Source organism: Lepisosteus platostomus, chromosome 9 (genome assembly GCF_059453375.1).
Source record: "Lepisosteus platostomus isolate fLepPlt1 chromosome 9, fLepPlt1.hap1, whole genome shotgun sequence".
In the NCBI taxonomy this organism is placed as follows: Eukaryota; Metazoa; Chordata; class Actinopteri; order Semionotiformes; family Lepisosteidae; genus Lepisosteus; species Lepisosteus platostomus.
The window spans coordinates 55,468,341-55,493,292 of record NC_142619.1 but is presented as its reverse complement, the minus strand read 5'-3'; the positions used below and the strand labels follow the sequence as shown (position 1 = coordinate 55,493,292).

Sequence of the window (24,952 nt, the reverse complement as noted above, 5' to 3'; positions counted from 1 at the left end):
AATAATTATTATTTTGTATTTGCTATTAAACAACATCCCTTAGTCCCTTCGCTTAGTACTGTGAAATTTCACAGACAACATATAAGCAGTAAAACAAAATAAAAGTTTGTCATGTACTTCCTGTACAGTATGTTTACTGTTAAGTGACACAAGGTTTCATTTTGAGCTCCATTTTACAGTAGTTTCCTAATACTGTATGTTTTGAGTCTGAGAGTCTGAGAGTCTAAGGCACACTCCTTTGAAAGTTTATGGTAAAATTGTTTTTAAACTGATGTGCTTATGAATGTTGCACTGGTCTTTCTTACATTCACTATACCACTATACCCCACCTCCTCCAACACACATTTACAACAGTGACATAGAATTGCTTTTGGTCTCTCAAAATTATTTATTTTATTCAGTGAAAGTGGGAGAAAAAATTGCACAGGGCATTTCTCAGTGTGGCAGAACTGAAGCACCAAAATGCTTCCACCTCTTGATGCTTGCACACGTGTCTCTGGATGAGGCTTCAGTTTGCCCTAAAATCCCCTGGGATTTGTGGCTGACAAGGAAACACAAGACTCACTTCTGTGGAAACGCATCTTTGCCCTGTGTAATGTAATGTGGCTTTTAACAGATGCTGGAGCCTTTTCTATTATAAATATCTCACGCACACTTTTCTTGGGGCAGAAAGAAAATGAAAACAGATTTTGCCAGACTAGAAGGTTTTCACTCTCCCTTCCTGTGTTACTTTTTATGTAAAAGTTATTCCATCAAATATGGAGCAGTTTAAAAATTTAGAAGGAGGACTCAAGATTCAGTATATTCTCTTAACCATTAGGAAATAAATTACGTTTATGTTGTGACAATGACAAAGACCAGACTTTGAAATTCAAACCCTTGAATTTGGTCATTTATGATTTACAGTCCATGTTCCTTTTTCCTTTTTCCTGTTTAGAGGTTGATCTCATAAGCAAAGATCCATAAAAACAAAAACAATAATAATTATTCTCAATACACTGTACAAGAAACCAAACACAAGAGATATGCATACACAAATCAAAACAGTAAATTATACAGAATTAAATGCTCGATTATAAAAGTGAGTTTTAAGACAGAGTTTGAAAGGTCTAGGAGGTCAGTCCACAGTCTTAGAGAAACAGAACAGAAAGCATACTTTTCCAGGATATGGAGCATTACTTCGGAATGGGAAGAGAACAGAAGTCCAAAATCCAAAAAGCACAAAGGATGTGCAGATGTACTGTACTGTAACAGGGGTTTACAGATCACTGATACAGTCAGTGGACAATCTTTGCCAGTAGATGTGGAGGTGTGCTTCATTACCTGGAGAAAAGTCAATTTGCAGCTGTGCTGGAGTTTCACAATCAGGATTTGGGATAAAATCAAGTTTTTGTTCAAACTTTTTAAAATGTTGAAATAAACCCATAGTAATATTCATAGGCAGCCAGTGTAAGGTGATATATTGTAGTTTTTCAAGTAGGAAGCTGCATCAGCATGTGTAGGCTGCAAAGGAACAAGTAAAGGTTTATTCCATGCTGAAAAGAGAAGAAAAGAAACACAAAGTTTCGACTATGGAGCCTTCTTCGGGTGTTCATATATTTATTTTTTGTTAAAATCAGAGCAGCTGAATAAAGATAATGCTGCAGGTGGATAAGAACATGTCTAAATACACCAGCAAGCATTGTATTTATTTCAATATTGAAGTCTATAAAATAAAAAGCCAAGTCAAGTGGGACTGCATGATGAGATGCAGTAGGATGGGATACAACGTTTTTTTCTGTTGGATGGTCCCACCAGGAGTTTGGACAGCAAAGGTAGGTGAAGCCCACTGTGGCAGGCCAGCTGTGGTGAGGATTGTAGGTTCAGCTGATCTGTCACTGGAGGCCATTGAGGTGGTTGTTGGTATTAGGTTATTAAGAGGAGGTCTTGTTTGTTGGTTAGAGACGATTTGGCTTACTAAAGTACTGTATGTACAGGCCAGATATTAACTGTACTGAAAAATGGTACAACATGTTCAGTCGCTGTGCAATAATCTGAATTAGTGTAATTAATATACCCCTGACCCATACCAATCATATAATATAAAGCATATTAAAGTGTACTCCCTAAGTTTCATACAAAAATAAATAATTTGTTATAACACGAGCTGTGTGTACATAATCAACGTGCTACAATATGCATAAATGTTGCAACTTTCCTAGACCGTATTCCTTCATTATCATCCTACAGTAATGTGATCAAGAGCTGGTTTTGCTCAGATAATTTTTAGCAGAAATCAATATTAATAAATGAGAGTAACCAAAGACTTACTGTACTTTCAACTGCAGCAAATGAATAATAAAATCCAATTTGGGAGATCAAGTGCTCTCTGCATACTTCCTTTTTTATGCAATCACAAAATATTAATTTATTTCACAGCATTTTCCCACCTCTGCCAAGCATGCGAAGCTGCTGTTTTTCCTATAGTTTTACATAAGTTGTTTTTCATTAACAATGCATACATTTTACGTAACAGGTTTCCCTATGCTTAACCCCTTTATTTCCGTTTTGTACACTATGGGAAAATTTACAGAGAACAGCTTAGTACGTGAACTGAAACGTGATAATATGTAATAAGAACGGGTAACACAAGCTGCTACTCATCTTCATTGATAAAAATGGCAAAAAGAAGACCATTTCTGTGTAAGGTGTGTAAGTCATAATGGGAAAATGGCATAGTAGGTGTCTGAGTAGATGCATTGTTTTTTTTCTGAAACCTTCACCACCCTGAGGTCCAATGTGATGGATTAGCATAAAACACAGCCTAATTACCACAGGGCTGACATTTGGCTCAGCAGAAGGAAATGATAATAAGAAAGGACAACAGAGGTTAATAGACTTAAAGGGGAAACTACCACCATCTTTTTAAAATGATAATATGGATAATTTAATAAATCTTTAAAACCTATACTAAATGCTTATTTGTGTAACGTATTTTTCCCCCCAGTCCATTTTCCCCCCATTCCCAATAAAGGTCTTGGGGAAACAGTGAAGGGTTTTGATTGGGCATATTGACAATCTTCTGTAAACACATTACTGCAGCAGAAGACAGTCAATAGTTTGAGAACCGGGAATGCAGTATACCGTATATTCACATATACAAGTTGTTGTGATGATAGTGAAAGTAAAAGTGAAGTAATGTTGTGTTGACTGTCTCAGCTTCGCCTGGTACTATTCTATCACAGGCCTGGATTTATTCCCTTCACTGACTTCAAACCATGCCAGTAGTCCCTTAGGTATTGAAAGTATTCAGTATTAACTGTTAATTTCACATTAATACTGACTTGAAGACCCCCAGTTTGTCACAAATATGTCACAAACTGAAATCTGGATGGTTAGGGCTGGCTTTCAGGCATGTGTTTTCATGGTCCTTTCCAAGTTTGTAGAGAGTCATGTTTGCAATTTCCTGTGTAACACAGGAAAACCCAGATGTTAATTGTATTATTAAGCTCCTCTGACACTTAATGACAATGACAAGAAAAGGGTAGTGTATAAGGCTTACATGTGTTAATCTAATTTGCTCCTCAAAGCAGAGAAAATCACAGAAGAAGCTGTTGCAGGTTGATGTTATACAAGGGCAGTGTAACAGTATGGAACTACAGAAATGGGGTTTAACTGCCAGAGGGCGGCTTCGAGACAGTTCCAGTAACGCATTGATCACATTCTCATAATTGGGGGTAATTGGGGAACTGGCTGCACTTTAAGATGGCAGTTCTCTATAAAAGTACTCATCAAGGAGACAGAGGTTGTCACAGTCACTCTGGGGCAGTGAGATTATACGATCTCAGGGTGAGAAAAATGCTTTTTTGTTGGGGGTAAAAGCCTTACTCAGAAGCAATCTCGATTGTTGCCATGCCATCCTGTCAGTAAGAAAGAAGATGGATGAAACCAAACTAGCCCAGACGGGATTGACTGGGTGAGGCATTTCCACTGCTTCTGTGCTCTGACGTGGAGTTAAACGTGCACTTTAGGGTTGACTACATGGTGGGGAAGGAAGTGTAATACCGTGTTGTTTCCTTGGCCGTTTAATCTCCCGTATTAGGGTTGATTGCTAGGCTACCATCAAAGGGGCAGCTGTTACATCTGGTGTTAGCAGTGGGATGCTGCTCAATTCGACATTCGGTTCCCAGATATTACCTTTCTGGTTAAAACGATGGACCCAACTATAACAGCACTAATTTAGGCTGTTGCTGTGCAATGCGATACAGCAAGGGACTTATAAAAATCAACAGCCCAGAGGAGCTACCAGTGTCCTCCAGAACAGATTAGATGCTCAGTTAGCCGAGAGTCCTGGAGCAAAAGAGAGTTCAAATCTAGTGGCGTTTGAACATATTGAGGAGAGACAGGGCTGACAGGGCTCCCCATAGCTTCCCCTTAGCTGTACGTAAAGTGCCAGATTTTTCTAAGTGCTTTATTTTGTAAATGGAAGATGGTCCGAGATGTATCCTCACTGTACGAAATATTAAATTGTTCCATTAACCCATCTGTCTGTGGATGATATACCGATAGGACCGTCCTAGGTGGCCAATCCCAATTCATTTTATACCTGCTATGCCACGCCTGTGAATGGAAAATAGGGCACTGCGAATTAATACCTGTCGGAGTAGGTTCAGCAGAGAAGTTTAAATGAGTTTATAATCAGAATGGGAGGAGTTCTGGGAGTGTCTTGGAGAGTCCTGGGAAGAAGTCCCTGGAGCACAAACCACTATGCTCTCCTTAGTGTAGCTCAATGTCAGAGCTTAAATACTGTAACTTACATTAGCAGTTCCTAATTAGTGGATAACCCCGGCCTGTGCTTAATTGGGATGACCCTGACGAGCTCCTTCCATGTGTGGAATGTGGAACGGAATTTGGCGCAGGTGCACTGTAGCTCGTCAGGGCATCACAATACCATACCAATGCTGACTACCCCCTATACCATACCAATGGTATTACAAGATGCTGACTACTCCCTATACCATACCAATGGTATTACTAGATGCTGACTACCCCCTATACCATACCAATGGTATTACAAGATGCTGACTACCCCCTATACCATACCAATGGTATTAGAAGATGCTGACTACCCCCTATACCATACCAATGGTATTACAAGATGCTGACTACCCCCTATACCATACCAATGATATTACTACAGTAGATGCTGACTACCCCCTAAATATCTGGGGCACATTTTTAATAATAACATGACATGGATATGCAGGGATCTTTTAGTCTACTGTAATTAATAGGATATATTTTTGCTCTTCAAAACTCAAATAGGATTTGGGGAGACTAGACTGGCCTACAAAACAATGAAAGGGACAGTTAAAGATGAACCCACTTCAATTTCAAAACAGAGAAATGGGAGAAAATGATACGCCGGTACTTCACACACCTGCTGAAAGGGTTTAAAAGGGGACTAGCCCAGTTGCCAAGTGTTAAAGACCTTGAAGAGAGCGAAATAATGGAATCAAAAATAAAGTTTGTTTTAGGATCACAACTGCAGAAGTACTATAAAGGATGAAGTACCATGTATTCAGAACTAAAAGCACAAACTTTCAGGCAATGAGAAATGGCTGATGAAGTCAAAGAACCAAGAAAGAAGACAAGACTAACTACCAAACTGCCCTCCTCTCATTTGTAACCTTTCTTATGATCTAGCTTTATCGGGATATTTCTGAAGGGGCCAAGATTCTCGTGTTTCACCTTTTGGCAGATAGACCTATTGGTAGTATAGCATAGGAGTAGAAATCAATAATGAAATACAAGAAAATACCACAAAGCAGCAAACTGCCAAAAGTGTTGGCATTTTTAGTCTTAGCATACAGTAAGTGGTTGTCATCATTGATGTTGACACTTTTTAATCTTATTCATCGCAGGCTTGGCGACATCAAAGCAATAGCAGGCTACAAGACTTTCATATTTTGTAGCAGCTAATTGTTATTCAGTTATAGTTCACTTACTCATTTTTGCAGTGACAGCAGACTCTAATACAGTAGCTGTAGGAAGTTGACAGAAAACACAATGCTGCCAATTTCAAAGTAAGGTTTTAAGTTCAGGATATGCAGTTACCAACGGCTACTTGTATGTTTCCTCTGCCCACCGGCTAGATTTTGTGTTACTATCAATATTTACTTGAGAAATTATGTCTGGAAGCAGACCAAGTCACAGTTCACACTTTGAAGAGAAATACAATGGTAGAGGCTGAGGCAGCCATCTGTGACACAGAAGTCACATTTTAATCACATTAGGGAATGCAAAATTCTTGGGCCTGGGCTTCGCTCAACACGGGAGCTAGAATGTTTAGCCGTGTTCCAATTCTTTGTGCATTGTAAGTGACTTCTCCACATCTTCATCTCTTTTTCGTCTTTTTCGTGGTGTGAAGGTGCTAAAAATAAGTATCATGGCCGCCCTGCTGTTTCTTTTCTGAAATAATACAAGGCTTCACAAATATGGAACATGAATTTGAGCACGAATGTGAGAACAGTACTTTACCTCCCCAATATCCTTTAAAAAAGGCTACCTTCTAATTTTGTGGTTCACATCTGTCTATAGATATCTTTATATCTGTTAACTTAAATGCTGAGAAAAAGAAGTCCTTCTGCATATTGATAAACAGCCCAGAATGGCTGCAGACACAAGCGTAAGGGAGAGGTCATTGTTTTCCTTGTGCTGAGACACAGGTGAACAGGTGAAAGGCACAATATACACACTCATCACTGTAGCCAGCATTGAAAACTGCATGTGGCTTCACCTAGGTCTCCTTATCGCTCCAAATTAAAACAAAATAACTCCTAGTCCTTGTCTCGTAACCTCCATGATAGGGAGATAACCTGGTCCCCTTAAAGAAAGGAGCATGTTTTTCTTGCTACCAATTAAATGGGAAATTCTGGATTCTGAAATCAGTTAACTATCCATGTCTCTGTTTGTGTTTAACAGAATGAAGAATTGAGTCTTACTACCGTGCCCTTCTGGGAAATGTGTCGATTTGTCTTAAAGAATGTGCTACAGAGGCGGAGTGTTTGATGTGATAAGCTCTGGGATGCTCTGGTGATCTGAAGTGCCTGTGATGAAGGGAGACTGCTCCAGCAGGGACCGATTGTAGTGCAGATTGCGGATTCAGGAGATGACGTCTTTCTGCTTCTGGCTGGCCTCTCTCGGGGGCCTGCAAGTGTGCTGACGTAGCTGAATACATCAATCTCTGCACGTGATCGGGTTGAAAGGCTGGGAAGAGAGAACAGAAAACGCATTGCCTCCTTTAAGGTAGGACTTCGTGTTCCAGATAAAGCTGGCATCCTACCAAGCTCCCAAACTGATCAATTAAACACACAATCAAATACACATCACAAAAACAGACATTTCCCATAGCGCTTTCATTACAATAAATATTTTTTTTTTCCAAACAGATATTTATTACATTTCCACAAAATATACTTCTTACAGAAGTACAGAAGTAAAGGAATCATGAATCATTCCAGTGCTAATGGCATTCATCTGTAAAGCACAAACCACAATTTGGTAAGTGTCTTACTATGTCTATACTATGTAATTGCTCAGGAGTGTCTCTGGAGGAATTTGGTGAAAGACGCAGGCAGCAGTGTAAGAAATAGACCTCATTTGGTAAGACAAAAACATTTGAAAACAGAAAAGTTCTACTTCAAAATGATTATTGCTTTAATGCATTACCTATAATAATAACAACCCTTATTTTATATAGCATCTTTCATGGTACAGTATATGATATCAAGGAGGTCATTATGCATGTACAGGTACATTAATTATTACAGTATATTACACAGAAGTGCTCCAAATATATTGCACTATATACAGTAATTGTTCATTAAATAGGTTGTAATAAGAGAGTACAGTATTACATTGTTAGTTGTTAGAAAATCATAGACATTATGTATTATCCTGTACTATATGCACTTTTCACAGACTAGCCTTTATTATTTAAAAAAGTTCAAATGAATTAAACAATAAAAAGTAAATTTTTCATCCAAGAGGATGTGAGAAAAGAAGAATCTCAACAGTGCTTTACGAGAACCCAGCCTGTAAAAGTACAAATCTGCTCATTAAATGAAAAAACAGGTAGGAGTTACCGGACAACATCTCATAAAGAGGTTCCCATACAGTGAGGGATTACCATATTCAAAAGGAAGGGCCAATCTTTAAGGCGCAGGTTGAATGTCAGGTCTGGTGGTCTGACAATGACCGTGTTCTTGCCTTTTTCTACACTGCTTCTCAGGAATGGCTATTGACCTTCTCTTGTGAGTAGATTTCAAATACAGTACATGGTGCAAAGACTTTGAAGCTAAACTTAACATTCCACGCCTTCACTGGTGAGGATCTTGTTCCAAATGTTTCATTCATTTTTTTTTCTTCTCTCAGTTGTAACCCCCTTCTTCTGTTTATTCTGCTATGAAATGTGAACTAGGAAGTCGGTGAAATCGTTTTAAACGGTAAAAGTAGTACGTTACACTGAGACGAATGGTGGCAGATGGATTGGACTGATGGTGAGATGCCTCTATACAAAGGAGTATCTGGTGAATCAGGAGTTTTGCGTTACACTGATTCGAACGTGGTGCTTGATAAACCAAGGTAGAGACTCATCGTTGGCCTTGATGACCTCTTCTCTGCCCCTAACAGCAGAAGCTGACTGTGTGCCCAGGTTGAGGAAGAGGGCTGCAGCCCTCATCAAACACATCAGGAGCCCAAACATGAGGTCCCGTCCTCCCACATTACTGAAACTGACAATCAGCAGTTAGACTCAAGGGCAGCTCATTTTTTATTTACCGATCTCATAAATTAAACAACAGCCAGAAACGTGCAGGCTGCAGGAAAGTGGAGCTCAAGCCTCCATGTGACGGCAGTGACGCAGTTCCAGTCCTGCTTTGATCGAGCTCGCTAGAAATTAAATTTGAATCTGTTTAGAGACAAGGAAGAGCGATGTTACGGACGTCATTCCAGACACGCATCACCTTATGCACATGTGAAGCACAATTGCCCATAGGTATGTCATAAAATAAAAACAAATTATTCTTCCAGGAAAGGAAGAGATATATAAAAAAAAACCTTTCAGGCGTTCATCAATTCGGAGTTTAAAATGTATTCCATCAGCTATTTGAATGAGAAAAGGAAAGCTGGTTATGTCTTTCTTTAAGCTTTAGAGATATATTTCCTAGTTTACTGTACTAATCTCACCTATATGAAATCTGGAAAAATGAAACAATTTTATTTTGTTGAAAATATGATTGTCATGTATGATTATTCTGGCTTTACCTTTATACAACCAGAGGCATTAAAATACAAAATATCATCCATCCGGTCTGTTCACTTCACTTGTACAAATATCATTATTGATGGGCATCTCTTTTGTCTGCACTCAATAAGCGCATGGCTGAATAACTGCATGAGGCTTTCACATCCTTCTGGGTGCAGGTTTTTCAAGGAGAATGCCATAACCAAAAGGGTAATGCTCTGCAGGGCGGCTGACCTCCCTTAGAAAATGCCCAAGTTGAACCAAGTCCCTTTGAGCTGAGGTGGCAAAACATCGGATTAGTGTCTGGCAAAAAAGAGTACAGTATCTTTTAATTCATTCTAAATACCTAAAACGCCTGTCTGTGAGATGCTTGTAAAGGCTTTATAATCCTGTTAACCAGGGAGATTGTGCAGAAGTATCCAGATGTATCTCAAACAATATTAGGAAATAAAAGATGTAAACTATGGGTGGTAAGTCTGTCTTTGCAGTACTGGAAGTTGTGTGTACAGTGATAGACTAGATCACACTTGGAGGACAATAATAACAGTCTTTAGTACTGTAGCTTTTCATTTTTTTCTTTATTTACATCTCTGCTCATGACAAGATTCCATGTGGCCACTCACTGATTGAGGTTGCTTATACTGTAAAACCACAGGCTTACCCACGTATTCAGCAGACTGCTATGAAATGGGATTCATTTTTATTTCTCAATGACTTCTGGAATTGCTCTGTTGGGCCCCTGAGCAGGGCCCTTAACCCCAGTTGCTCCAGGGGCGCCGTATAAATGGCTGACAATGCACTCTGACCCCAAGCTTCTCTCCCTGTCTGTGTCCCTGTGTGTCTCATGGAGAGCAAGCTGGGGTACGCAAAAAGACAAATTCCTAATGCAAGAAATTGTATATGGCTAATAAAGTGATTCTTATCTTATCTTATTATCTATTTCAGTTCACTCCATTCTTCCTCCTTTTCTCTTTTTGCCTTCTGTTTCTGGTCTAGTATTTAACCCAACACACCTACAGCCTCATCCTAGGTACAGTAGGATGTGTAGAAACCACATGTTGCTGACTCCTAATGTGCCATGTGAGAGCAAACGTATGCCGTTACCCTGCAGTGGATCTAGAGACCCTCTTTCACTCCCACCCTGTACCTGGTGCCCTGCCCCATTTACCCCTCTTTTGGTTGGAGTCCAACTGGTCATTTCAACTTCCTGTCACGGACGTCCAAAGGGACTAACCGTGGGGAGCAGGAGAGCGGAAAAAGACCCATATGCGTAGCGGCGAGATGGGAAAAAGGCCCGGACTCATTAGTGCAAAGAGTTCAGGAATGCCGTATAGAAACCTATGCCCTCAGGGAGCGGACGTGGAGCGCCCTGGTGCTAGGCGGGTCTCAGGACATCCGAACGTCAATGCTGAGCGAGGACAGAGTGCAAGACCCGGAAATATATAGCCCAAGGGAAAGAGAGGGACAGGAAGGACAGCAGACCGGAAACTAGGGACAGGACAGAGAAGGAGCTCATACTCTTTCTTCTTTTGGGGGTTCAGTTTGGAAGACGTTTTTATTCATTTCATCTGGCAGACCTCAGCAAGAGGAGGCTCTTTTCCTGCTGCCACGTCAGGCCACTCTTTCAGGTCGCCGCAGTGCTTTCTGCTGCCTATCACAGAGATCCAATTTCAAAGCTGGCCTGTACTGCAAGCTGCTCTCTTCCTGCTTCTCCGGCAAGCTTGTGAATCTTCCGTGTCACTGCAGCATCTTCCATTGCCCACCATGGAGCTCAAATCTCAAGCTAGGCTCTGCTGGTGCTGCCACTTGTTCACTGGTTTGTGTTCCATCAACCATATCATATACACTTCTCATGTACTGCTATTCATTCAAACCACCAGAAACCTGTGTCATACACGCTTCTCATTTGTTCCATGCCATGCGCACATTCTGTTTGGCTCCGGTGAAACTGCACCCAATCCAACTCATTCTTTGCTCAGTGTTTGAAATCTTGATTTTTGGGGGTGGATATGACAACACTGCTCCATCAGCATCACATCCTGATGCTTTCTAGTGACCCTCCATCATCCTTAACTTCAATGTTCTCCCTGGCTATTCCAGCACTGTTGTTTTCTCTGCCAGGCAAGTTAAAGCCAAAGTATTAAGCCTTTGCATTCGTCAGTTCGTTCCAACATTATTAGAATTTTTCCAAACAACTAAAATCGTATATACGACACCCATGTCATGAAATGAAGAACATATAAATCTAAGATACGACAATAAGCAAAATACTGTATAGATTTAGGATGCCTCTCCACTGACCGCAGTAACTATAACACAAATGTAGAAACTGCTGTGTTTGTGTTCTTCAGATCAGCTAGACCGTTCTAGCTTGACAAGGAGAGCTTTTTATAGACATCTACACCCTATTTTTATTTTTGTGATCAGAGAAACCATATTTAGAAAACACTCAAACTCCAAATCAATTTATTCTTAGGATTCAAGGGAGCCTTTTTAAATCCATTAGTGAAATGGAGAATCAAAGGGAATGAGTTTCAAAAGCTTTGGTAATAAAACGCTGAATTTTTGAGAATGACTGGTGCACAAAAGGAAATTGTATGATGTGCTCTCTGGATACATTGTTGATGTTAAACTTTTTACTGAATATTTTGATTCAGTAGGTGTAACAATAAACAACTTAAAATGATGCTATAGGGAAAACACGAGGATAGGAAATATATAAAGAAAATCTGGGATTTATATACCAGATGCAACTTACAAATGCAAATACAAATTGTTTCATTTTTCTAGCATGGTTCCTTTGCACAGAAACACAATTGCACCTGGTTATTGTAGTAAAATAATTGTAATCATCAAAATGGTGACCTCTAAGAGTTTTCTTCACCATATAATCTCAGAGATAAGGACAAAGGTAACATTGTGTGTGCAATAGTGTAGGACAAAGAGCAGCATGACTCTGAGCTTACATTCTGGATCTTGCACTATTGGGTTATCATCTGTTTGTCCCCAAAGACAAGAAAGTCTCTAAGGCTGGAAATTGTGACAACAAAGCCATGTGTTTGTTCATTTTGCATTTCCTGCACTGCCCCTTGGCTTTGTTGTCTCATTTGTGTTGTCTTTACAAATGAGCTACACCTGAATTGGAAAGCTTCTGTGTCTAATTTTTCATAGAGCCCTCTCTGATGCCACTGGCTGCTCTAGTGAATATTGTTTGGGGGCCAGATTCTCAGACCCACCAAGGACTGAACATGCTTGCTGCTCTTTGGCAGGGTCCCCAGTGTGATTATTGTGATCTGTTCATACAACTCAATTGGAGTTCTAATTTTATTGGGGGTTTATTTCTATCTGTTGATTATTTCAACTTTGAATTCAATTTGAACAGTCTTATTTGGAGGATGTCACCTGATCCTCCAGCAGAAAATGCCTGCCTTCAGGCCTGTCACACATTACATCTCTACATTTCTTTGTCAATACCTAGTTTTTTAACAGTTGAATGCTGAACAATTGGAGATAACTGATTCTTCATCTGGAGGTCAGTGCTCCAAATCACGCAAGTCTGGATATCAGTGGCTCTTGAGAGCAATTCAGAGTGAAATCACTAAAGAACTGGAGTAAGCAAGATTAAATGACCTCTTGCATGTTTGCATTTCTGAATGGACACCTCTCAAGTTTTTTTTTTGCCTTAGCTTTCACTACACTTCACAGTGTATCCACAGCACTGTACAGTATGTGCTACATCTACAGATGCAAAGAAGCCACCAAACAACTGGTCCAGCTGATCCATGTTTCTCAATCAATTCACAGCTCAAAGAGCTTATACTGTAGAGCTTTTCAAATGAGCCTTAATTTTCATTCACATAAATGTATACACTTCATACATGAACACAGATTAATGCTTATTGATCTCTCTTAAAAGATAAAGTAATTTCCCAACAACAGGGCTGCCTTAGGTAGCCATCAAAGTTTCAACCTTCATCAGAAAAGAGACAAAAAAATACTTGTGTCCACTGAAAACTATATCACTTCCTAAAGCCCTTTCTTTTTTGTCACAAAATTGAAAAAAAAAATACAATCAGCGTGGTGCTTTTAAGCTCATACGATGCTGTTAGGGTTTCCTACATGTTCCTACAGAAAACAAAATGTTGTTACACAGAATATGCCATAGCTATTAACATTAAATTACTCAACTAGTTGATTTGGGGTATTTAGCATCCCACTGGTTACACTTAACTCCCTTTGGTTTAGACAGCTGAAAGCTGTATTGTATCCACTATTGGTTGTGAGTTTGAACTCCAACTGTACTAATAGGACGCTCTTTAAACGTCGACTCTCTTTGCTCAGCATCTTCCTCTTCAGGCCTGGACTAAGAGTAGAAGTTTTCCGTGACTCAGAGGAGTCCTGCTGTGAGAGCTGACTGCCCCACAGCCCAACTCTGACCAAAAAATAGCTCCCAGAAAGCAAGGGGAAATGAGAGTTCTCTTCTAATCAGCTGCACGTGAATGGCCTGGGGCTATGTTAACATTTCACACACATCTGAAACATTCACTCCCTCAACATAGATTTACAGTACAAGATGGTAGAATCAGCAGCCACAAAGGGGATTACTGATTTGTACAACAGAATAAAAGCAAAGTTAATAGAATATGTTAATTTCTTTTTCTGCTGCACTTTATGATTTTTGTAATAATCTATGTAATAGGGCAAGGTACCAAAAGAATTTTCATGGAAGGACTTATTTAAACAAATTTTCCTAAGTGCAGCTATAGCTGGCTGAGAGAGGGGAAAGTTGAAAAAAAATAATCCCAGTGAGACAGTGATGCCCCTTTCGTAAAGGACAGAATGTCCCATGACAGATGTCTAATTAGAGTGCAACCATCTGACTGGTTTGCTTCACAGTTCATAGGAGGGGTGACACCCCTTTAGCAAAACAATTAGCAACATAATCATCCCAAAATAATGTGACACTTAGGTGTCTTGGGGTGCTGTTGTACGTAGGTGAGGACAGTGAATGCCAAGAGGCTGCTGGGAAAGGACCGACAGTGATGTTGTGTGCCATGTGCATTGTCTGTTGGTTGTTGTTTCTCCCCCATAATTCATCTCCCATTTAGACCATTTAGGTCTCCCTCCTCTTGCCATGAGAGGAACCATCACCCTCCCATGGACCAGATACCAGTGCTTTTTGGAGGGACGGGTGGCTCTGGCAGTGAGCCATTACCTGAGTGACATACTGTAGGTGGGGAGTTTGTTGTGAGAATTGTTTTTAGGCTGATAAAGCAGGGGTAATTTGTCTGCCTTCAGGTCGTTCAGATGGGTATCTCACTCTTGTGTAAATTAAAACTGTATTTCTTGTTCTTTTAAGTATTGTAATAATTTTATGGTAATCTGCACGGAATGTTGGTCACCGTTGGCGAAAAAAGAGAGGTTACAGATGGTTTGTAAATCTTTTCACAACTCTTTGCGGCGGAACATTTATCCATTTTCTCACCACTCCGTTTAATTCAGGGTCATGGGGAGCTGGCACCTATTCTGGCAAGCAGCGGGCACAAAGTGGGACACACCCTGGATGGGACGCCAGTCCGTCACAGAGCACATACAGACACAGACACAGACATGCACATGCTCACACCTAGGACCAGTTTTCCCAGAAACCAATTAGCCTACCAATATGTCTTTGTACTGTGGGAAGAAACTGGAGCATCTAGAGGAAACTCATACAAACATGGGGTGAACATAAAGACCCCATGCTGATAGCACCCCAACTCCAGAACTGAACACAGAGGCCCAGTGCTGCCAGTGTTCAGTGGTGGCAGCAACTGAATAAAGCAGGTTATTAGAGACAAGATTGTGTATAGTGATTCTCATTACAACTAGGTGAGAAGCACAATGTTAAATCTTCTATGTTTTTTCTGCATTTTGGGTGTGTATATTTTAACATACAGTGCCTTGAGAAAGTATTCCCCCCTCTCCAATAATAACCCATTTTGTTTTTAATTTCAAATAATTTATACATATTTTGCTAATGTAGCAGCCATCCATACAAATGCTAAGAAAAAGGGATCAAGTAATTACAGATCAATCAGTCTGACTTCTATTACATATAAAGTTAAGGAAACAATTATGTGAACTAAAGTAAATAATTAACTCTGTGAAAATAATATATCAGAAAATAGTCAACATGGACTTCTAAAAGATAGGTTTTGCCTAACCACTATTTGAGTGATGTACAGTAGCAGGTCAGTGAGAGAGGTACAAGGGTAGCTGGAAGAGAGAGCAGAAATAAATGTTTAAAATGAGATAGAAATGGAGGATAGACCTGCAGCTGGAAAATCATTGGGTTTGGAGTTTGTCAGAGCTTGATTCTTATGATTGTTATGAGTAGAAAACATATGTTGTGAGGTAGTTGGAGATGATCAGTAGGTCGTGCTAAGTGCAGGAAAACAAGGAAAAAAAACTGATGATGTTTGGATGCCTGCCGGCTCAGCCACGAGTAAGACACCAGACGTACTCACTGTTGAAGAAGTGGCAGCAGAAACTGATACAGAGAAAACCAGAATCAAAGGCATAAAAGGTATTGATTTGAAGTCGTGTTGAACACCAGGGATGGGTGCAGAAGGAAAAGAAAACATGAAATTAGAGAGAAAATGTTGACGAACACCTGCCGAGGCAAGGATTGTAGGCCAAGAGGACTTGGGACAAAGAAGGAGACATCAGGAATAACAAGGATGGGAAAGAAGGAAAATGGGGCTGAAAGCACCAAAGCTGTTAATGGGCCGTGTTGGATACCAAGGATAGAGGGAAAAGAAAGGGCAAGAAATTAAAGCAAGCAACATGGACAAATAGGTTGAGCTGAAATTTGAGATTCAGACGGCAGCTTTATTTGAAAAGGGCTGCGACAAGGAACGGAGAGTAGAAAAATGAACGCAAAATAAAAACAGTCAGATTGCAGAGAATAAACAGAGGGACAAGATATTGTAACGCTTACGGCCGACAGGCGCTGTGTAAGAGCCGGCGTACCAGAGCGGGTGACGTCACCGCCCTTCCCTGTGATAGCAGGACCACAGCTACTGGGCTGTAGGGAGATCTCTCTTTGGCTCACGGGGCTAGGTCGCTGCAGAGAGACGCGGAAGTCCCGGGTACGAGCCTCCAGTCGGGATGGGGCCGACCAGATGCGGCAAGGGCGCCCGCCTGAGCCCCCGTTGCGTTACATAGGTGTCAGAAGTGGGATGGGATAGCCCTTCGCCGGGGACGGTGATTTAAGCGGGGGAGAGTGTAACGCTTACGGCCGACAGGCGCTGTGTAAGAGCCGGCGTACCAGAGCGGGTGACGTCACCGCCCTTCCCTGTGATAGCAGGACCACAGCTACTGGGCTGTAGAGAGATCTCTCTTTGGCTCACGGGGCTAGGTCGCTGCAGAGAGACGCGGAAGTCCCGGGTTCGAGCCCCCGAGGGTGCAGGGGCCGACCAGATGCGGCAAGGGCGCCCGCCTGAGCCCCCGTTGCGTTACATTGGTGTCAGAAGCGGGGCGGGATAGCCCTTCGCCGGGGACGGCGAATTAAGCGTGGGAGAGTGTAACGCTTACGGCCGACAGGCGCTGTGTAAGAGCCGGCGTACCAGAGCGGGTGACGTCACCGCCCTTCCCTGTGATAGCAGGACCACAGCTACTGGGCTGTAGGGAGATCTCTCTTTGGCTCACGGGGCTAGGTCGCTGCAGAGAGACGCGGAAGTCCCGGGTTCGAGCCCCGGACAGTGCAGGGGCCGACCTAATGCGGCAAGGGCGCCCGCCTGAGCCCCCGTTGCGTTACAATATGATAGAAGATAAGATGGGAGACCCAGGAGGCAGCAGCTCAAGCAGCACATGGAGCAACTCAGTAGATGGGAATGAAAAGGAGTGGAGATTGATGTCATTGCCAGGCGTTGAGATACACTGGGGGACTGGAGGTTTTTTGTTGTAAATCTCAGAAAGATCAAGAGAAAAATAACTTTTATTTAGGGCATTACGTTTGAAGGAAATCCTATCCTTGTGGAGAATCTGATGTACAGTAGCTTCAGGAGACACCATTCTATGGTAGCAGAACGAGTAGTAATTGGAGAAGCGATCCATTCAACACAGCCAGGGTTTGATTGAGAGACTTGACAACGTAAGGGCAAAGGTTCTGTTCAGCCAGGGAATTGTGGCAGTCGATCTGGGTGTTTGAGGAGATGTGAATGCAATGGAAAAGAGATCCAGCAACAACGCCGGTTCAAAATGAGAAGCAAGTGACTGGAGTGGCAAAACCAGTGATCGAAAGGAAGCAGTAGACTGGTTATGAGAACCAGGAAACTCTAGCTCAAATCTGAAAAATTCTGTGTCGGAGCAGTCCATCTGAAGATCTTTAACAAAGAGGAGTGCTTTTGTGCAACAGCAGCAGTAAAAGACGAATCACACATACACCAAATGCAAAAAGAGGGTTTTTTTGGAATATAGTTGGTTTCTGAAAAACAGTGTTGGGAATTATTATTATTTAGAATAGTTGGACTGAAGAGTGATTTGGTTGTCATTATCCCGCCCAAACTTTAGTTAAGAATTCCATATATTCCCTTCCTCTTACATGTTGGAAAAAGTTCCTGTTTTCCACTTCCCTTAATGTTTATTTACACTGTATTTTTGCGATCTTACTTCGTGTTCAGTCAATTGACACATTGAAGGTAAGAATGTCAATGGGATTTGAATTTAGAAACGATGATAATTTCTGACCCTGTTGTTCAGAACTAGTTTCAGAACAGGTTCTCTTAGAAAATTGATTAGAGCAATGACAGATAAAAGCAGGGGTTAACATTCTGTCAAGTTTTTTTCAAACTGGAGATCGCAAAAGCCCTAGAGATTCAATTACCTGATTTGTACAAGCTTCCCCATTTGTTGTGCTGTTGTACCTGGATTAAAAACAATATTGACAGATTGGTAAAGTTAATGAGGGATTTATATGATTGCTGTTTGCAAGTTTAACAGTTAGCAGAGCAGCAAGTAACAAATAAACTTTGAAATAGCTCTCTTCTGTATTGGATTAGATACTGTAGGTAGTTACATTGTGTTGATAATCTGCTTGATGATGATAATAATAATAATAAAACTTTTATATAGCCCCTTTAAAACCAGCATCGTTATTATAAGAACAATAAAACACAAAGTACTTTTAAGACAATCGGTCGAAGCGCAGCATAAGTTAGAAAATAGCACACCCACTCTATTAAGTAACACTAATTAAGTCAAACCCTTTCTGAACAGAAAGGTTTTGAGTCCAGATTAAAGTGCACTCAGGGGAGTAGCAAGAGAGGGCCCTAGCTTCCATAGAATGGAAACGAGCTTGAGAGACATCTAGAAGACCAGAGTCAGGTGAACGAAGGGTGCAGTTGAGGAGCGGACAGATAATAAGTCAGACAGGCACTCCTTTTGGGTGAGCAGGAGGATTTTGAAGTGGAAGCTTCAAAGTCAGTGCAAGGACTCCAAGACAGGCGTAATGTAATCACTTGCACACAACCGGGTCAGGATTCGGGCTGTCGAATTCTAAACATTTTGTCGTTTTTTTCAGCGTGGATTTAGTTACCCTAGTGAACAGAGCACTGCTGTAACAAGAAAAAACAAATGTGTTGACCAGCTTTTCTGCAACAGTCAAAGACAACACAGGACACAGTCTGGAGATGTTTCTGAGATGGCATAATGATGTTTTTACAATATTCTGCACATGAGGGTCAAAAGTCAAGCCAGGATCGAATATCACCCCTACATTCTTAAATTTTGATTGAACTTCAAGCGCCGTGCCATCCACAGATAGTGTTACTGCACTGGATTCACATGGGTGATGGGAGGTGCCAAGCATCATGACCTCAGTCTTGCCACAGTTTAAATTAAGGGAATTTTGAATAATTCAGGTTTTTACCATATATCAGAGATGCAATTAGAAAGTGCGAAGACTTCAGTGTCAGGTTTAGTAGGGACATAGATTTGAGTGTCATCAGCATAGAAAGACCATGTGGAAATATGTAAATGCTGAAATGTAGGGGGCCCAGTATCAACCCTTGGGGAACACCGGCCTAAACAAACCCAACTTCAGAATTAAAAACCCCAAGAGAAACAATGTGATATAGGCATGTCTATAGTGACGGTCATAAGAAATTGACATTGAACACCACAATGCAATCTCTTCAAATTCCAGGCAGAGCTCAATAGCTAAGCAAAATCCAGGTGTGGAGGAAGATGCAGGTGTTTTAGGGGTTCCATCTTATTTAAATTATTTAAAATGCTGTTCCTAATGTGGGTTTATTTTACTTTTTATTGAATTGCAACTTATTAGGTGATGCCTTATAGTACTATTTCTGTCTTTCCAACATCTGAATTGTATTTGCTGCATAAAGCTCACATAGATCCTTTTCATTTCATTGAAGACTAGGATATTATTCAGAGTCACCTACACACAATTCTTTAAGATGTAATAGGTTTGCAGATAAAGAGGTCACATATGGTTCAATCATGTCTAACAGATCCAGACACAGAAGCAGGTTGATGAGGAGACCACACAGAGTGTACCACAGTACTTTCTACTCTGTTACTGCCATTAACGTTTTACAAGACAGAGTGCATTGCCACTTTTAACCTTTGCTGTTTTTCAAGATGCATCACAGATGCCTGTGAAAACATGGTGTAAGAAGTAAACACTGGAACTTTTTCAGAGAGAGTAATTTGAGGTTCGAAAAAAAGTTTTCTATCTGGAATCAGTGTTCATGAAGTGAAGAACTTAGGATCAGAGAAAATTAACATTTAAAAAACAAAATGCAAGGACGGAAAAAAGAAATCCGAATTATTAAAACCAAAATTCACACTGTGGAAGGAAATGTTTACTTTTTAATGCTTAAGCTTAAGTCGAGTCAACTAAGTAGTGGTGCCAAATGTGTCTTCACCTTGGTGGTTTAACTTATTTTGACTGCCTTAGATTACCTTTCTATTTTTCTGTTATACTGTACAGAGGCATATTAGTTTATTCCTGTAGGAGGAATTTAATTATATTAGTTGAAATATTTATGGTTCCTTCAGGCGCAGGGGGTAATAAATATAGTTCTTGAGAAATGCATGCATGGTCCAGCACTATCAGTTCTATATACACAGTATCTATTTTAGTGAAACCTCTGAGAGAGCTGTTCAGGGTACACACTGCAGCTCTTAAAGGAAATTCTCACAGCCCCCTGCTCTACTGCCTAAGGGAGTTGTGAGAAAAACAGCATTGTGGTTGCTGCGGATGATGTCACAATGCCTGCCAATCAGTGCTGCAAAGCAGTCTGTACTCCTCTCCAGAGATCCCACTTCTTTTTCTGATTAAGGGGTACATTTATAATTGAACTGGCCTCTAAGAGTGATGTATATTTACCGTATTCCCGAAAACCCCCATTCAAAACCCCTTTTCCCAGTCTTCATTGCAGAACAGACATTTTCACAATTCTTACCTTGCACAGGATGACTTATCCCAGGGTATGTGAAATTCAGCAGAATCATTACCAGCATTTATTATTACAAATAACAAATACCTTTCACATTCCAGTAAAGTGTCATGTTGTTATTGTTGTTTTAAGATGTGTTTGAGAATGATTTCGCGGAAAATTCATTGCCTGTTATAAAATATTCTAGTTAGGAAACAAACAGATTTGTGAAATCGTACCACATTCATCAGTCTATCTTTATTTTCCCATCACCATTTAACCGCCTCGAAGTTCAACCTCTAATCTCTTATTAACTGAAATTCATATGATTGGTTTCCAATGAAATTTTGCTCCCTATATATTTTAAAATACTGGAAAGGACCTAAAAGGGAATCTTCTAAATGTAGTCCTGAAAAATTAGCTGTGTTCTTTTATAAAATTATAAAAAGAGATCAAATATTGCAGTGGAGCAAAATGTTGGTAGTGTCCTCATCATAGCTGTCATTCTTTCAGAAGCATTACATCTCCTATTATCCACTGTGGACCAATGTAATCAAAAAGGCCTCTTTAACAGGAGCCGGTTCAGACTCCCATGTAGTGAGTATTTAGGACCCTATGCAGACGGTAAAATCCGGAAGAGACTGGAGAAGGACAACAGGGAAACACGGTAGGATCAGGACGGGATGACTGGCAGGGGGGCGTGACGGCAGTGTTCCGGTGCTCGGGGGACGTGGCACTGGCGAACATGTCCAAAACAATCTGGAAGGGGAAACCAGGAAGCAGTCCAAAGTCCATTGCCGGGAGCTCCATCCAAACAGACACAGGAATGGGGACGAGGAATCAGGAACAAGGAAGTTAAAATCATAACGGAGTCGGCTGCTCCGAGCCCCGGACCCAGGACGCTGGGGAATAAGACCTGCCCTCGGGCTACCCGCGAGACTGGGGGAAAAGCAGGACTTGTGGCGTCCATCTTCAGATACCAAGCCCTGAAGCTGGGAGATGCCAAACTTAAGTAGTGACAGGAAAATAGGAGACAGGTGCACGTAATAATGAAACTAAAATACAAAAAGTTCGGAGAGCCCTCTAGAAGAGGGACGATGACCGTGAAAGGCTCACAGCAGCTATAGCATTTATACTGCACTGGACAGTACTACTATACTGATGTACCTGTATTATTTATTTTGGACATTGAATTATAAAATGAAACTTGCATGTTCATGACTGGTTTATTGATGTCAATTATATATTTGGTTGACTGACTGATTTATATCAATCAGTCATTTACTCAGGCCACCCACATTCAACACCACTGTCTATTGGCTGCCCTAGCCTTTAGCTCTTTCATTCTGGTTCCTCGCGGATAGAAATGGTCCTTTCCCATGTTCTTCTTGCTTCCCCTCACTTTGGCTTTGTTTGAGTTCCATTGGAGGACTATACTGGACCCCCAGTCTTTATCAAGCCCCACCCGGACTGTAATTTCTCTTACAGATTAGTTGTGAAACTGCACTTTGTTCAAGTGATTTTCTGCTTAGCCTGGACATCTCCAACTCTGCTCTTGGAGAGCCTCAATCCAGGGCCTTAATTAGGTTCCAATTAACCATAAGTAGGCCCAGAATTAACCATAAAATCACTAACCTATAACGGCTTGCAAAAAAAATTACTTGTGATCAATTGCAGGTGATGTGTTAAGTAATTTATAGATAAATTGGCAAAAAAATCTCTAGGTCTAAAGAATCATTGGGATCATAGTTCCCTTAACTGATCAAATTAAGAATTAAGAAATCATCTCGTGATGAATTGATCAGAAACATACATGTGTTCTCAGTCTCAGTCACAATGGCTTAGGAAGGTGTAGGAAGAGAGGCAGGAGATGGCAACTGTGGCTCACTGACTTTATTAACCTTTCTTAGCACAGGGGCATGCTGGTCTTGTAAGAGAGAAGTAACGATTGCTGCTGCACAGCTACAGTAGGAGTGGCACGAAAAGAGAGAGGGTTAGGGGCCGAGAGAAGGGAAGTGAGCTGGCAACAAGAGGGGAAACAGCTCAGGGTAGAAGCTCAGATCCTGTGAATGCTGGGTGTCTTGATTTCACCCAAGACACACTTCACAAGTTCAAATAAATTCCTATGTACTGTATATAGCAAAAAAGTAAATTAACCTGTTCCCCAAAACCTCCTCCTTTTTCCTCCTAGGAAGAGCAGGTTAGACTTTAAACACACCAATGGATATGCTATGACCAAAGTGTTGTGGACTGTAAGACCAAAGGGCAAAGCAATTTTCTCAAAGGGGACCAGAAAGCTTGCATGAAACAGCAATGAAGTAATGAAAGAAATGCAGGAATGTAAAATCATTCACCCACTCAAGCTGAGAATAGCCACACAAGTGCATGGCAACCAGGAGGTGATCTACTGCCTTCTTATTTATTTGTCCGATGTGTGTAAGCATGTGAGCTTATTTGTCTTGGACATTCCTGAAAGAATCTGGTGTAGGAGTTTCCACTTCTTTCTGTTCAAAAACAACCACAAGAGACAGTGGCCAGTGAGTGTTTGCATTAGGCTGCTTTTCTTTTAGCTCAGGAATTCAATTTCCAGTAAGCTGCTGCAAGTGTCACTCTATAACATTTTAAACAATATTTATACTACGAACTGGGTTCTTAGTTCTATGTTTGCCCAAGATAACAACACAGAGAGAGGTATTAGCTGTATTTTGGTTTTCTTTTCCATCAAGATGGACAAATGACATGAACTGTATTGCGAAATGGAACCTGCTCATAATAAACATGGAGAACATTTGTCAAATACTGTTTGTCATTCTGTCGTGCCAAAATCAAGTATTTTTTAGCAACAAGCTGTTCACTCCCCTTAAATGTCTTTAAATACAATACAGCACTTTCTTTTAAAGCACAGAACTGGTTTATAGAAGAAGGATTCAAGGTCAAAAACATTTTCTGAACTCAAGTGAAAAAGAATAAATATATTTACTGGGAATGAAAAGAAAATCACTTTATAATTGCAACCAATTCGGAAAAAAATATTTTTTTGACTGACATTTAATTGAACAGGCATGACACAGGTTAACTATTGAAAGTTACAGGCTCGTAATGTGTATCAACTGTACTAACTGCACATCTGAGACACATTTTTGCAGCAGGTTGCAGACAGCATCATGTGGGATTCTGTCCTTTTCCTCTTTAAGAAACTGGATGGATCATGTGCCTGTCACTGGTCTCTGAGTCCTAGATGTAACGTGTTGTTTCAGCTCTTCCTACAAATGTTCAATGGGGCTCAAGTTTGGCAGGTAGAGTATTCATGGCATAACTGTCCCCCATCACTTTGCAAAAAAGCTGTTGCTACACAAGAAACACGAGGACATACATTATCCTTCTGGGAACTTGTCACATCAGGATGAGCCAGCAATAAGGGCAGCACATGAAGAACTTGATTAACGTTTAGATACAGTCCATGTACCAAACCAGTACAAGAGTTTGAGTAGGATGTTCGGCTGTTTGTGTAGTAGTACCAAACTGAAAATTAGCACAATGTTTGATTGGGCAGATGTAAGCAGTGGTGTGCCACAGGGATCCGTTTTGGTCCCATTGCCGTTTCTGAGTCTCAGACAAAATTTATCTCTGACATGAGTAACAAACTAGTGTAAAGATAAGTAACTAAATTCAAGTTTGCAGATGACACACAATAGAAATAGAACTAAAGGAACAGCAAAGATATGCAGTGGGCAGACATATGGCAAATGACATTTAACTCTGATAAGAGCAAGAAGAAATGCAAAAAGAATGGTGATATAGATTGCTCGATGTCTTCATCAAGACAATGTGGGGCAAACAGAGTATTTGGATGTATAGAAAAAAATTGGAATTTAAATCCAGAGAAGTATTTGATCTTTACTAAACACTAATAACACTGCATTTAGAATACTGTGTTCAGTGTTGGTGACCATAAGACAAAAAGAAAAGCAACAAAATGATCCCTTGTTTCAGTGGATTGTGAGGGGAGCTGGGAAGACTGCCATCTGAAATATCTCAACCTACCTTTTCTAATTTTCAAAATTGCATAGGTGATGTTCTTACGTATGTGGTCTTTTATCCCTTGCCTTTGGTTTCAAAACTCGAGACAGATTTTGTAATTGTGAAATCCAAAACCAAAATTCTGCAAGGGCAAGCATTCTGCAAGGGGTAATATCCAATCAGCTACATCTCATATATTATA

At 40.7% G+C, this 24,952-nt stretch overlaps 1 long non-coding RNA gene across 2 annotated transcripts in view; it reads left to right on the top strand.

Annotated features, from left to right (window-relative positions):
- The window catches only part of LOC148655274 (uncharacterized), a 132,794-nt gene that overhangs the window by 82,808 nt on the left and 25,034 nt on the right, over positions 1–24,952 (top strand). For both annotated transcript variants that reach the window (XR_015941237.1, XR_015941236.1), the window contains exons 3-4: positions 6,964–7,287; positions 7,431–7,542. This is a non-coding gene — a long non-coding RNA (uncharacterized LOC148655274). The remainder of the gene's footprint in view (positions 1–6,963; positions 7,288–7,430; positions 7,543–24,952) is intronic.